The sequence below is a fragment of the Ziziphus jujuba genome, chromosome 5 (assembly GCF_031755915.1).
Source record: "Ziziphus jujuba cultivar Dongzao chromosome 5, ASM3175591v1".
NCBI classification, from domain to species: Eukaryota; Viridiplantae; Streptophyta; class Magnoliopsida; order Rosales; family Rhamnaceae; genus Ziziphus; species Ziziphus jujuba.
In genome coordinates this window covers 15,345,774-15,356,904 of record NC_083383.1, presented here as the reverse complement: position 1 = coordinate 15,356,904, position 11,131 = coordinate 15,345,774, and positions in this window count along the sequence as shown.

The window sequence follows — 11,131 nt, the reverse complement described above, 5'->3', positions numbered from 1 at the left end:
GTTCATTCTTGAGCTGATGAGGATGAGGAAGATGATGATGAGTCTTAGAGTCCTCATTCTAAAAGCAATAATTCTGCAAGTGCCAATCACAGTGATCAAATTTAGCCTCTAATTGTTGTTCTTTATGAGCAATAGGCTTTCTAGCTTGGGAAAACTTGTTTTTGGTTAGCAGTTGCTTCATTCTCCCTTTATGTTCTACTTGCACTTTTGAAGCTGAATTATTGATTGCAATTCATGTTTTTCAATTGGCTGAATCTTTTTCTTCTGACAAGGTCTAGCTTGAGTGTGATTCCTTATATGTTGTTAGTCTGTTGCACTCTTGGTCTAAGTTGGTTGCTTGGAGTCTTCGAGCTTGATGGCTTAAATATTTGCATTGCGCCAATCAAATTAGCTTCTATTGTTCTCATTTTTTTCAGAAGTAAACTTAGTTGCTAGCATCCTTTCCAAAATGGCTATAAGAGTTCCTTCCTTGTTTACATGCATTGTTTGCCGAACTACTATATTTAGGCTCATCATAATGACTTGCTTGGGGGTCACTCTTATAGGCCTATTTCTTTGGGGTTTTATATTCTTTACTTAGATGGCCTTGTTTTGACTTTTTCTTAGTGTTTTATTTTTTTTTCTTGGATGGCTTTTGGCTTTTTCTCTTGATTTTTATTAAATCTTATACTTATTTTTGCTTTTGAGGTTATCCTCTCTTGGGATTTTTACTCAAAAGGGTTTTAATAAGGTCGGTTGTAATGTTATGGTTATTTTTAGCTCTTTTGGCTTTATCTTCTTTAATTTATTTTCGCCAGTTTTATCTTGGTGAGGTTAGGGGTGCCAACCTATTTAGGATGTCCTCCTCTTCTTGATTCTTCTAGTAATTTATTTTGATTGTATTATCATTATTATTTTTGTTGTTGTTGTTGTTGTTGTTATTGTTATTTTTATATTGTTGTTATTGTTATTACTATAATTGTTGTTGTTATTGTTGTTATTATTGTTGTTGTTGTTATTGTTGTTGTTATTGTCATCTTCTTCCTTCTTTTTTCGGTTTTGCTGATAATGCCCAATAATTCTTACTTTTCTTCAACAGCCATGTTAATGGAGCTTCAAAGTCCTTGTGAGGTCAATTACTAGGGTTCTTTGCTATGATATGGCAAATCAAGATGATCATGCTCAGGTTTTGAAAAAGTCGACTCCTAGTATGGTTCCCACATCTATTGTTGTTTTTGATTTGTTGAAAAGAGACTTTGCATCAGCCCTGAAAAATGATAAGACAGCAGCTTTGAGATCGTATGCTGCAGTTGTTTCTGGTGGTAATAAGGCCTCTTTAGTTGTTCAGGCTTCATTTTCTCTACTTCCACCATCTGCTTTGATTTCTAAAAAAGGAGATGTTATTTTTGTACTTATGAATCATATCTCTTTGCAAGAATGTTTATAATTGTGTAAATATTCTCTTATTGCTTGTTTGATTTTATTAGCTATGAAATTATGTTACATGATTCTTTTGTTTATACTTTTCTTAAAACAAGGTATAAAGAGAAGCTTTCTCAATGTTTTTATATACATTCTTCTATTTGGCCTACAATTTCTAAGCTTCAAGGTTTCGTCATTTCGTACTATATGTGGACGATTGGTAATAACTCCAAGGTTAATTTCTTGCATGATAATTGTATTTCATTTTGGGATTTAGACATTTGTATTTCTAATTTCTTGGATTCGAATGGTATGTGGCATCTTACAGATTCTTTTAAAATTGCTTTCTCAATGCTCTCTTATTTCATTTCTCAAGTTGTTATAAATTTGCATATTTCAGATTATCTAGTCTGTAAACTTTTGGCTTTAAGAACTCTTTCCTATCGGAACATGTACTTGCATTTGCTCAATCCTGGCTGCTCAACTGCTTGGGTTCATCTTTCAAGATCTTTCATTCATCCTTTTCAATCTTTTTTTTGTTAAAGATTATTTGTTAACAAGATTCCAACTGATGATATTTTGTACCGAAAGGGTTTATTTGTGGTCTCTCGCTGTCATATTTTCCATAGTGATTGTGAGTCTATTGCATACCTATTCATAAGTTGTGCTTACATTGTAGCTCTCTAGAATTATATTGGTTATTTGTTTGGTGTCTCGCTTAGAAAAAAGAATTCCCCATAAAGATTTTTTTCAGTATATTTGTTCTATCAAGCTTAGCTCTTTATTGGTCAATCCCTTAATTGCTATTTATGTTACTTGTTTTTCAACTATTTGGCATGTTCGTAATCAATGGCTTTTTCATGGAAATATGGTCATTGTTTATCAAGGTATAAATGTCATCAATTGAGCTATTTTTGAAGCCAACTTTTTACAATCGAGGTCAATGTGCAACTCCATACATGGTTAAGTCATTCCTCATTGATTGAGTGTCAAACCTTGACTTCATCTTTCTCAAAACATTGTTCATGTTCCTTAAAGTTTTCCTAAACACGGATGGTATAAATTCAATACAGATGGAGCTACAAATTGGGCTCCAGGTCTAGCTAGTGGTGGAGATGTTGTTTATGGCTGTCAAGGTTTGGTCAGTGGTTGCTTAACTCTCCCTTTAGGTTCTATTTGTGCTTTTGAAGCTAAATTATTGACTGCAATTCATGCTCTTCAGCTGACTATATCTTTTACTTTGGACAAGGTTTGGCTTGAGTGTGATTCCTTACGTGTTGTTAGTTTATTGCACTCTTGGACTCATTTGGTTCCTTAGACGGTCCGAGCTCGATAGATAAAATGTTTGCATTATGTTGGTCGAATTAGATTTTATTATTCTCATATTTTTTGAGAGAGAAACTTGGCTGCTAATATCCCCTATTTAGATGCATTGTTTGCCGAACTGCCATCTTTAGGCTCATCATAATGACTTACTTAAGGGTCATTCATATAAGTTGATTTCTTAAGGTTTTATATTCTTTGCTTGGATGGCCTTGTTTTGACTTATTTTTAGTGTTTTATTTTCTTTGCTTGGATGGCTTTGATTTGGCTTTTGTCTTTTTTGATTTTTATTTTGTATGATCCATATTTTCACTTTTGAGGTTTTCCCCTCTTGGGATTTTTACTCAAAAGGGTTTTAATGAAGCCGACTGTAATATTATGGTTATTTTTAACTCTTTTGACTTTATTTTCTTTAATTTATTTTCGCTAGTTTGATCTTGGTGAAGTTGGGGGTGCCAACCTAGTTGGGATGTCCACCTTTTCTTGATCACTGTAGTAATTTATTTTGATTGTTATTATTATCATTATTGTTATTGTTGCTTTTTTTGTTGTTGTTGTTGTTGTTGCTGCTGCTATTACTATTATTGTTGTTGTTCTTATTATTGTTCTTGTTGTTGTTGTTATCTTCTTCCTTTTATTTTTTTGGTTTTGCTAATAATACCCAATGATTGTTACTTTTCTCCAACAGCCATGGTAGAGAAGCTTCAAAGTGTTAAGAATTCCTTATCCATGAGGTCAATTACTAGGGTTCTCAGGTATGACATGGCAGATCAGGATGATCAATGCTTAGGTTTTGAAAAACTTGGCTCTTAGTGAGATTCGTATGTCTCATGTTTTCAATTTGTTGAAGAGAGATTTTGCATCAACCTTGAAAACTAATAAGCAAGCAGCTTCGAAATCGTACGGTTTCTAGTAGTAACAAGGCTTTTGTACATGCTCAGGCTTCAATTTCTATACTTGCGACATCTACTTTGATTTCCAAAAAGGGAGATGTTACTTTTATATTTATGTGTCATAGCACCTTGCAAAAATGTTTATAGTTGTCTAATTATTCTCTTATTGCTTGTTTGATTTTATCTCCTAGTGATATCCTTTGTATGAGTGCAAATTTAAAAAAGAAGCTTTCTTCTATCTGAGATTTAAGTTCCTAAAGCTTAATTGCGATGGGAGATGGTTATTATCATGTCCGTCTTTACTCAAAAGAGGATCAAATGCATGTGTGGTCCATGGCTTCACTTTCTTTGAAGCCTAGTGTGATTAGAATTCAACTTGGGTTAGCTTCTTTTAACCTATCTTATCAAAAGAGCATGAATGCTCAAGTGTGGGTGCGTCTTTATAATCTTAATTGGCTTTTTTAGTATCCTTAAATCCTTTCAGATATGGCTCGTGGAGTTGGAGTTCCTCTGTGTATTGATCATTGAACTTTAAATGGGGAGCTAAGATGGTTTGCCTGAATACTAATTGATGTCGATCTTTAAAAGTAATAGTATCTTATTAGATAACAATGGAGAGTGCCTAAAGGTTCATATTCAATATGAAAAGTGTCCCTCTTTTTTTTTCTGCTTATAGCAGTGTGGGGAATGATATTTTAGCACATCTTTTAGTAGAGCGTAGGTTGGAGAAAAAGCATGGGCAAGAAGAACCTTCATAAGCTCTTATTGGCCCTAAAGAGGTGAAGCTTCAACAATTTTATATTCCTAAATATTCTTCAAAGGATACAAATTCTAAGCCACTTATTTTTCCTTTTCCTAGTGAAGTGTTCAATAATGCTGAATTTATTTTAGCGAATGAACCTATAAAGAAAGATAAAGGTCTTATAGGTCTTAGGTATAAATTTTCTAATTTCAATAGTTATGATGAAAACTTAGATTCAGTTTCCTCTCGAGGCAGAGAGCCTTTCAAATCTTTTGGTCTTGCCTACAGAGAACATACCCCTTTAGTTTATGAAGAGATTCTAGATAAGGATATGACTGGTGAAAAAAGTGGCTTCTGTGCAGAAGCTAACTTTGGATTTTGCTGTAGGAGCTTCTTGGCAGGATGACAACTCCATTCTTCCTTTACAAGTTAGGGTTCATACTGGTCTTTTGAATCCAGTAGTTTTCTCTTCTAATGCATTGCTTCAAACTTCAGCCTTCGCTAACTTAGAGATGGTCACATTGAATTCGGATATTACTGAGGCTGTGAATCCTAATCTTTTACTTCAAACCCATACTTGGTGATGTGGTCAGTTGCCAAAGGTGGAATTGGATTGACAGATAAATGCTCAACATGAACCTGGTATCGTCAAGCTTTTTGCTTGAGCTTCACTGAAGACTTTTTAATGAAGTTCATTTTTTGGAATTGTTATGGCTTGGGAGACGTGGACACTAAAAGAGTTCTTAAGGGATTTTATCATGTTCATAAGCCTGACATTTTATGTATTGTAGAAACTTTTGTTGCTTTTGAAGTTGTTCTTTCTTCCTGTTGGTCTCATTTGAATTTACAACTGATTGCTACTAACTATAAAAGCTTTTTACTGCCTAACTTTTAGTTGTTAGCTCATGATATGAACATAGATTGACTAGCGTCTAAACCCGTATTGTATTAGCTCGGATTATGATTAAGTTCAAGTTCTAATGAAAACCTCAACTCCTAATCAACTTGTCACTAGAAACCTTGTTATAAGATGTAGACGCCACAATAGGTGATGGATATCCTATTGATAAGTCAAACTAAAACACTCACTCTCTAATGGTGTTTTAGGTGTTCAAAGAGAACAAAAAGAATTATTTCTCACAAATAATTTTCTATATAATAGCAAAGCTACTTTCTCATTGGAAAAATAAACCTTTACATAGGCTGTGAATGAACAAAATAAAATCCTAAAACACTCAGTAAAACTGGCCAAGCATAGAAAAACCTTAATGTAGTCGAAATTCTTCCTTTTTTTCTAAACTAATTTTGATTAATTAATTCCTTTATTTTGAACTAGGAATTAAGTAATTTACAATGGAAATAATAAAATAATAACTTTCCTAAGTTAATTTTTTCAGCAAATAAATAAATAAAAATCAAATAAAAGATTAATTTTCTAAAACGAAAGTCAAATTACAAATTAGGAAACTAGTTGACTATCTTTCAAACTAAGCTGTCTTTAACCAATCAGTGACAACTTTAGGCTCTAAATTAGCTCCCGCATGCTACATAGGATGCCAAATAGGATTAATTGAGTTCCCACACATTGCCGTTGATTGGAATAAGTCAAGCTTGCTTGAATAAAAAGAAAAGTCAAAGTCAACACCTAAAGTAAGCATTTTTGGCCAAATGGAAGGTTTATGTTCACAAGCCTCTTTTGTCAACTTTTGCTTTTGTCTTGACATGATTCCATTGCCTCTTTATGATATCAATTGATTTCATAAAGTGTTGAATCCGTTCCTTGCTACCTGGAGTCCATAAAGACACTAAAACAGCTATCCGGGTCCATCTTGGTTTCCACCATTAGGATGCATAAAATAGGCTTTGAATCTTCGGGTATTGACATGCCGTTTTGAGAATTGACAACTCCTTGTATGAAACCAGCTAGGTTGTCCTTAAATCTCTTTGCTTGTGCCATAGTGATTGGCCCGATCTTCAGTTGTATAGGATCTACACCCTAACAGGTTGTCGGTTGTACAGGTACGGGTGGATTCTCATTATTCCCCTCCTCTTGAAAAGGATTTGCCCTCAAATCAAAATCATCACCTGCAGCAAAAGGAGATAAGTTAGCAATATTAAATGTAGCACTAACATTATACTCACCCGGTAGGTCAAGCACATAAGCATTCTTATTAATCCTCTCCACAATTTGAAAAGGTCCATACCCTCGCAGCATAAGCTTTGACTTTTTTTGTTCGGGAAATCTCTCCTTTGTTAAATGCAACCAAACCCAACCTCTAGGTTAAAAAACAACTTTAATTTAGTCTTGGTTAGCTTTCTTTACATATTGTTCCATCCTCCTCTCAATATTTTCCTTTGTCTTTTCATGAATCTACTTCACAAAATCAGCTTTTTATTTTCCATCTGGATTAGCACGTTCACTTAAAGGTAAAGATGTTAAATCTAATAGAGTCAAAGGATTAAAACCATAAACAATTTCAAATGGAGTATATTTAGTAGCTGAGTACAAAGATTTATTATAAACAAACTCAACATGCAACAAACAATCTTCCCATGTTTTTAAATTTCTACTAATTAATGCTCTTAACAATGCAGACAAAGTTCTATTAACTACTTTAGTGTGTCCATCAGTTTGTGGATGATAAGTAGTTAAAAATAAAAGTTTAGTTCCTAACTTAACCCACAAAGTTTTTGAAAAATAACTTAGGAGCTTAATATCCCTATCCGAAACAATTGTTCTATACATTCCATGAAGTCTTACTATTTCCCTAAAGAAAAGATTGGCTACATTAGATGCATCATCAGTTTTATTATATGGAATAAAATGTGCCATATTAGAAAATCTATCAACAACCATAAAAATTGAATCTTTTCCATTTCTAGACTTAGGCAAATCAAGAATAAAATTTATAGACAAATCAATCCACGGGAATGAGGGAATCAACAAAGGCATGTAAAGCCCGTGCAGTTTCAACTTAGACTTAGACTTTTGGCATTTTATGCATCTTTCACATGTCCTTTCTATATTTCTCCTCATGTTAGGCCAATAAAAATGTTCTTGCAATAAACATAAAGTTTTTGAAACACCAAAATGTCCCATTAGACCCCCTCCATAACCTTCTCTCACTAACAATTCCCTAATGCAACAATTAGACACAAAGTTTATTTTTCCTAAACAAATATCCTTCAAAGATATAAAATTTATTAAAACCATATTTTGTGCGATTTCTAATTATTTTGCCAAAGTCACTATCATGCTCACAAAGTTCTTTCAATTGTTCAAATCCAAGCAATCTAGCATCTAAAGTAGAAAACTGTACGTACCTTCCGGATAATGCATTGGGCAATCACATTTTCCTTACCTTTCTTGTAGCGGATGACATAAGGAAAAGTCTGAATGAACTTAATCCACTTAGCATGCCATCGGTTGAGCTTCCATTGACCTTTGATATACTTCAATGATTCATGATCCGCATGAATCACAAATTCTTTTGGCATCAAGTAATGTTGCCATGTCTCCAAAGCCCTCACCAATGCATACATCTCTTTGTCATATGTTGGGTACTTCAATGCCAATCCATTTAGCTTCTCACTAAAAGATGCTAGAGGTCTTTCTTCTTGCATTAAGACAGCTCCAATACCTACACCCGAAGTATCACATTCAATTTCAAAAACTTTATCAAAATTCGACAATACTAATAAAGAAGCATTAGATAATTTTTCTTTCAACAAATTGAAAGACTTTTCTTGTGCTTCTCCCCATTTGAACCTAATATTTTTCTTTACAATTTAGGTCAATCGTTCTGTGATGGTGCTAAAATCCTCGAAAAATCTTCAATAGAAACTAGCCAAACCATGAAAGCTCCTCACTTAGGTAATAAATGTAGGTTTCGGCCACTCTTGGATTGCTTGAACCTTGGATTGGTCAACTTTAATTCCTACATCACCTATAACAAATCCTATGAAAACAAGTTCATCTTTGCAAAAATCACACTTTTTAAGGTTAGCAAATAATCTCTCTTCCCTTAGTACTCTTAAAATTTACCTAAGATGTCTTACATGCTCATCTAAGTTTCTACTATATACAAGAATATCATCAAAGTAAACAATCACAAATTTTCCAATAAATGGATACATAACATGCTTCATTAATCTCATGAAAGTGCTAGGTGAATTAGTTAAATCAAAAGGCATTACTAACCACTCATACAATCCATATTTAGTTTTAAATGTAGTTTTCCATTCATCACCCTCTTTCATCCTAATTTGATGATACCCACTCCTAAGATCAATTTTAGTAAACATGCATGCACTATGTAATTCATCTAACATATCATCTAACCTAAGAATTCGATGCCTATATTTAATGGTTATATTATTTATGGTTCTACAATCAACACACATGCGCTATGATCCATCTTTCTTAGAAACTAATGACACAAGTATAGCACATGGATTCATACTCTCACTAATATAACCTTTGTCAAGTAATTCACTTACCTACCTTTGTATGTCTTTTGTCTTTTTGGGATTACTCTTATATGTAGGCCTATTAGGAATCATAACTCCTGGCACAAAATCAATTTGATGTTCAATCCCTCAACTAGGTGGTAAACCACTAAGAATTTCATCTAGGAAGATATCATTAAATTCCTGCAAAAGAAAAGAGATAGAACTTGGCAATTCAAGTTCTTCGGGATTAGTTTGATCATTTAAATAAAAATCTTTATATATCATGACCAGCAAGGATTTATCATTCAAAAATGCTTTTTTAAGCTCACCTAAACTAAGGTAAAAAAATTTCTTTTTCTTTCCCACTTTCGGCCTCCATTTTTTTTACCCTTAATCTTGGCTTTTTCTCTTACAACTCTCTCTCGGCTTTGTCATGGTTTTTCCCCTCATCATTGAGTTTAAAATTCTTACCCGGATGTGGATGTTCAGCCTTGCCCTATTGGATAAGTGGTGAAGCCATGGGTGCTATATTAACCTTTTCTTTAAGCTTTTTGGCCTCCCTCATTTGTTGCATTTGAAGTTGGTCTTAAACACCTCCTTTAGAATTAACGGCTCCAACTAACCTTTTTTCCTTTAAATTTTTAAAAAAATGGAATTCTCTCTTCCATAGTGTATAGCATCCTTATCAAATTGTCATGGTCTCCCTAACAAAATATGACCAATATACAGGAACAATATCACATAATACAACATCCACATATTTATCAATGCTGAATTTTATTTTGGCTTGTTTATTTACTTTCATCTCATTACTATCATTAAGCCATTGTAATCTATATGGTTCGGGATGTTTAATGGTTGTTAAGCCTAATTTCTCAACTACGACATTACTAATTACACTAGTACAACTTCTATTATCAACTATCATACTACATATGTTACCTTAAATTTTGCATTGGATGTGGAAGATGTTCTCTTTTTGGATTTAATCCTCATATTTATACACAGTTAGAACCTTCCTTGCCATCAAGCTCAATTCAGCCTTTGAAGCCTTGAGTGTTTTGGATTCCTCGTGTTCTTCATCTCCAATTTCTTCATCATCAAATTCGATTTTAGCTTCACTTTCGGATTCTAAGTCTCCACTACCTTTCAGCACCATGATCCTCTTATTCGGGCATTGGCTAGTGATGTAACCTCATCCCTGCATTTAAAACAAACAATGTCACAAGTTCTAGAAGGTTTAGGATTAGTTTTACCTTCAAATTTGAGTACTTGGACAGATTCGGCCTTGGCTTCCTTCTTTGGCCGATTAGAGCTTTCATCACTAAGTTTTGATTTTGGCCTTGTGTCATAAGTGGGATTGGTTCTCCAAGCAATTGGATTTGATCTCCCGCTATTTGATACACTTGCAAACCGTGAGCTTGTGCCCCTTCTCTTGAATTAGTTTTCAATTTCAATGGCCACATGAGGCATCTCCTCCAATTCTACATATTATTGAAGCTCCACTTGGTTAGCTATCTCGCGATTTAGACCACCCAAAAATCTTGCCATGGTTGCCTCTCAATCCTCAGTCATGCTCAACCTCATCATGAGCATCTCCATCTTCTTATAATAATCCTCCACAGTCCTACTTCCTTGTGTTAAAGATTGGAGTCTTTGATGCAACAACCTATGGTAATGAGTCGGTACAAATCGCTTTCTCATGGCTCCCTTCATTTGGCACCAAGTAGTAATTAATTCATCACCAACTCTTATTTGAGTACTTTGCTCATTTTTCCATCATTGGAGTGCATAATGTCCAAATTCCAAAGCTGCCAATTTAACTTTCTTAACCTCCAAATAGTTATGACAATAAAAAATCATCTTCATTCGTTCTTTCCATTCTAAGTAGGCTTTCGGATCACTTTTTTCCATGAACGGTGCTATGTTGACCTTAATATTTCCAAGGTCAACATCATCCTCTTAACCTTGCCTCCCACAGGTTGGACTTCCTTGAAGTGCAAGAGTATCATCAACCTCCTCTTCAAGGTTATCTCTAAAATTACCTTACCCGTATTCTTCTCTAGGTCGTCCACAACCTCCTCGACCTCGACCATGGCCTCCATGTACATCAAACTTGGATTCGGCCCATCTTGAGAATTTTCAACCCTGTCCAATCTTTGATCTAGGTGATCAAAATGAGCATTCATCCTTTGGAGTTGTTCTAAGATCACCATCATGTCGATAGGTTCACCTTCACTTCTCGTAGCTTTAGAATCCCCTTTGAATCCAATGGATTCCTCTTCATTAATTTTTAATGAACCATCTACTCTTCTCATCC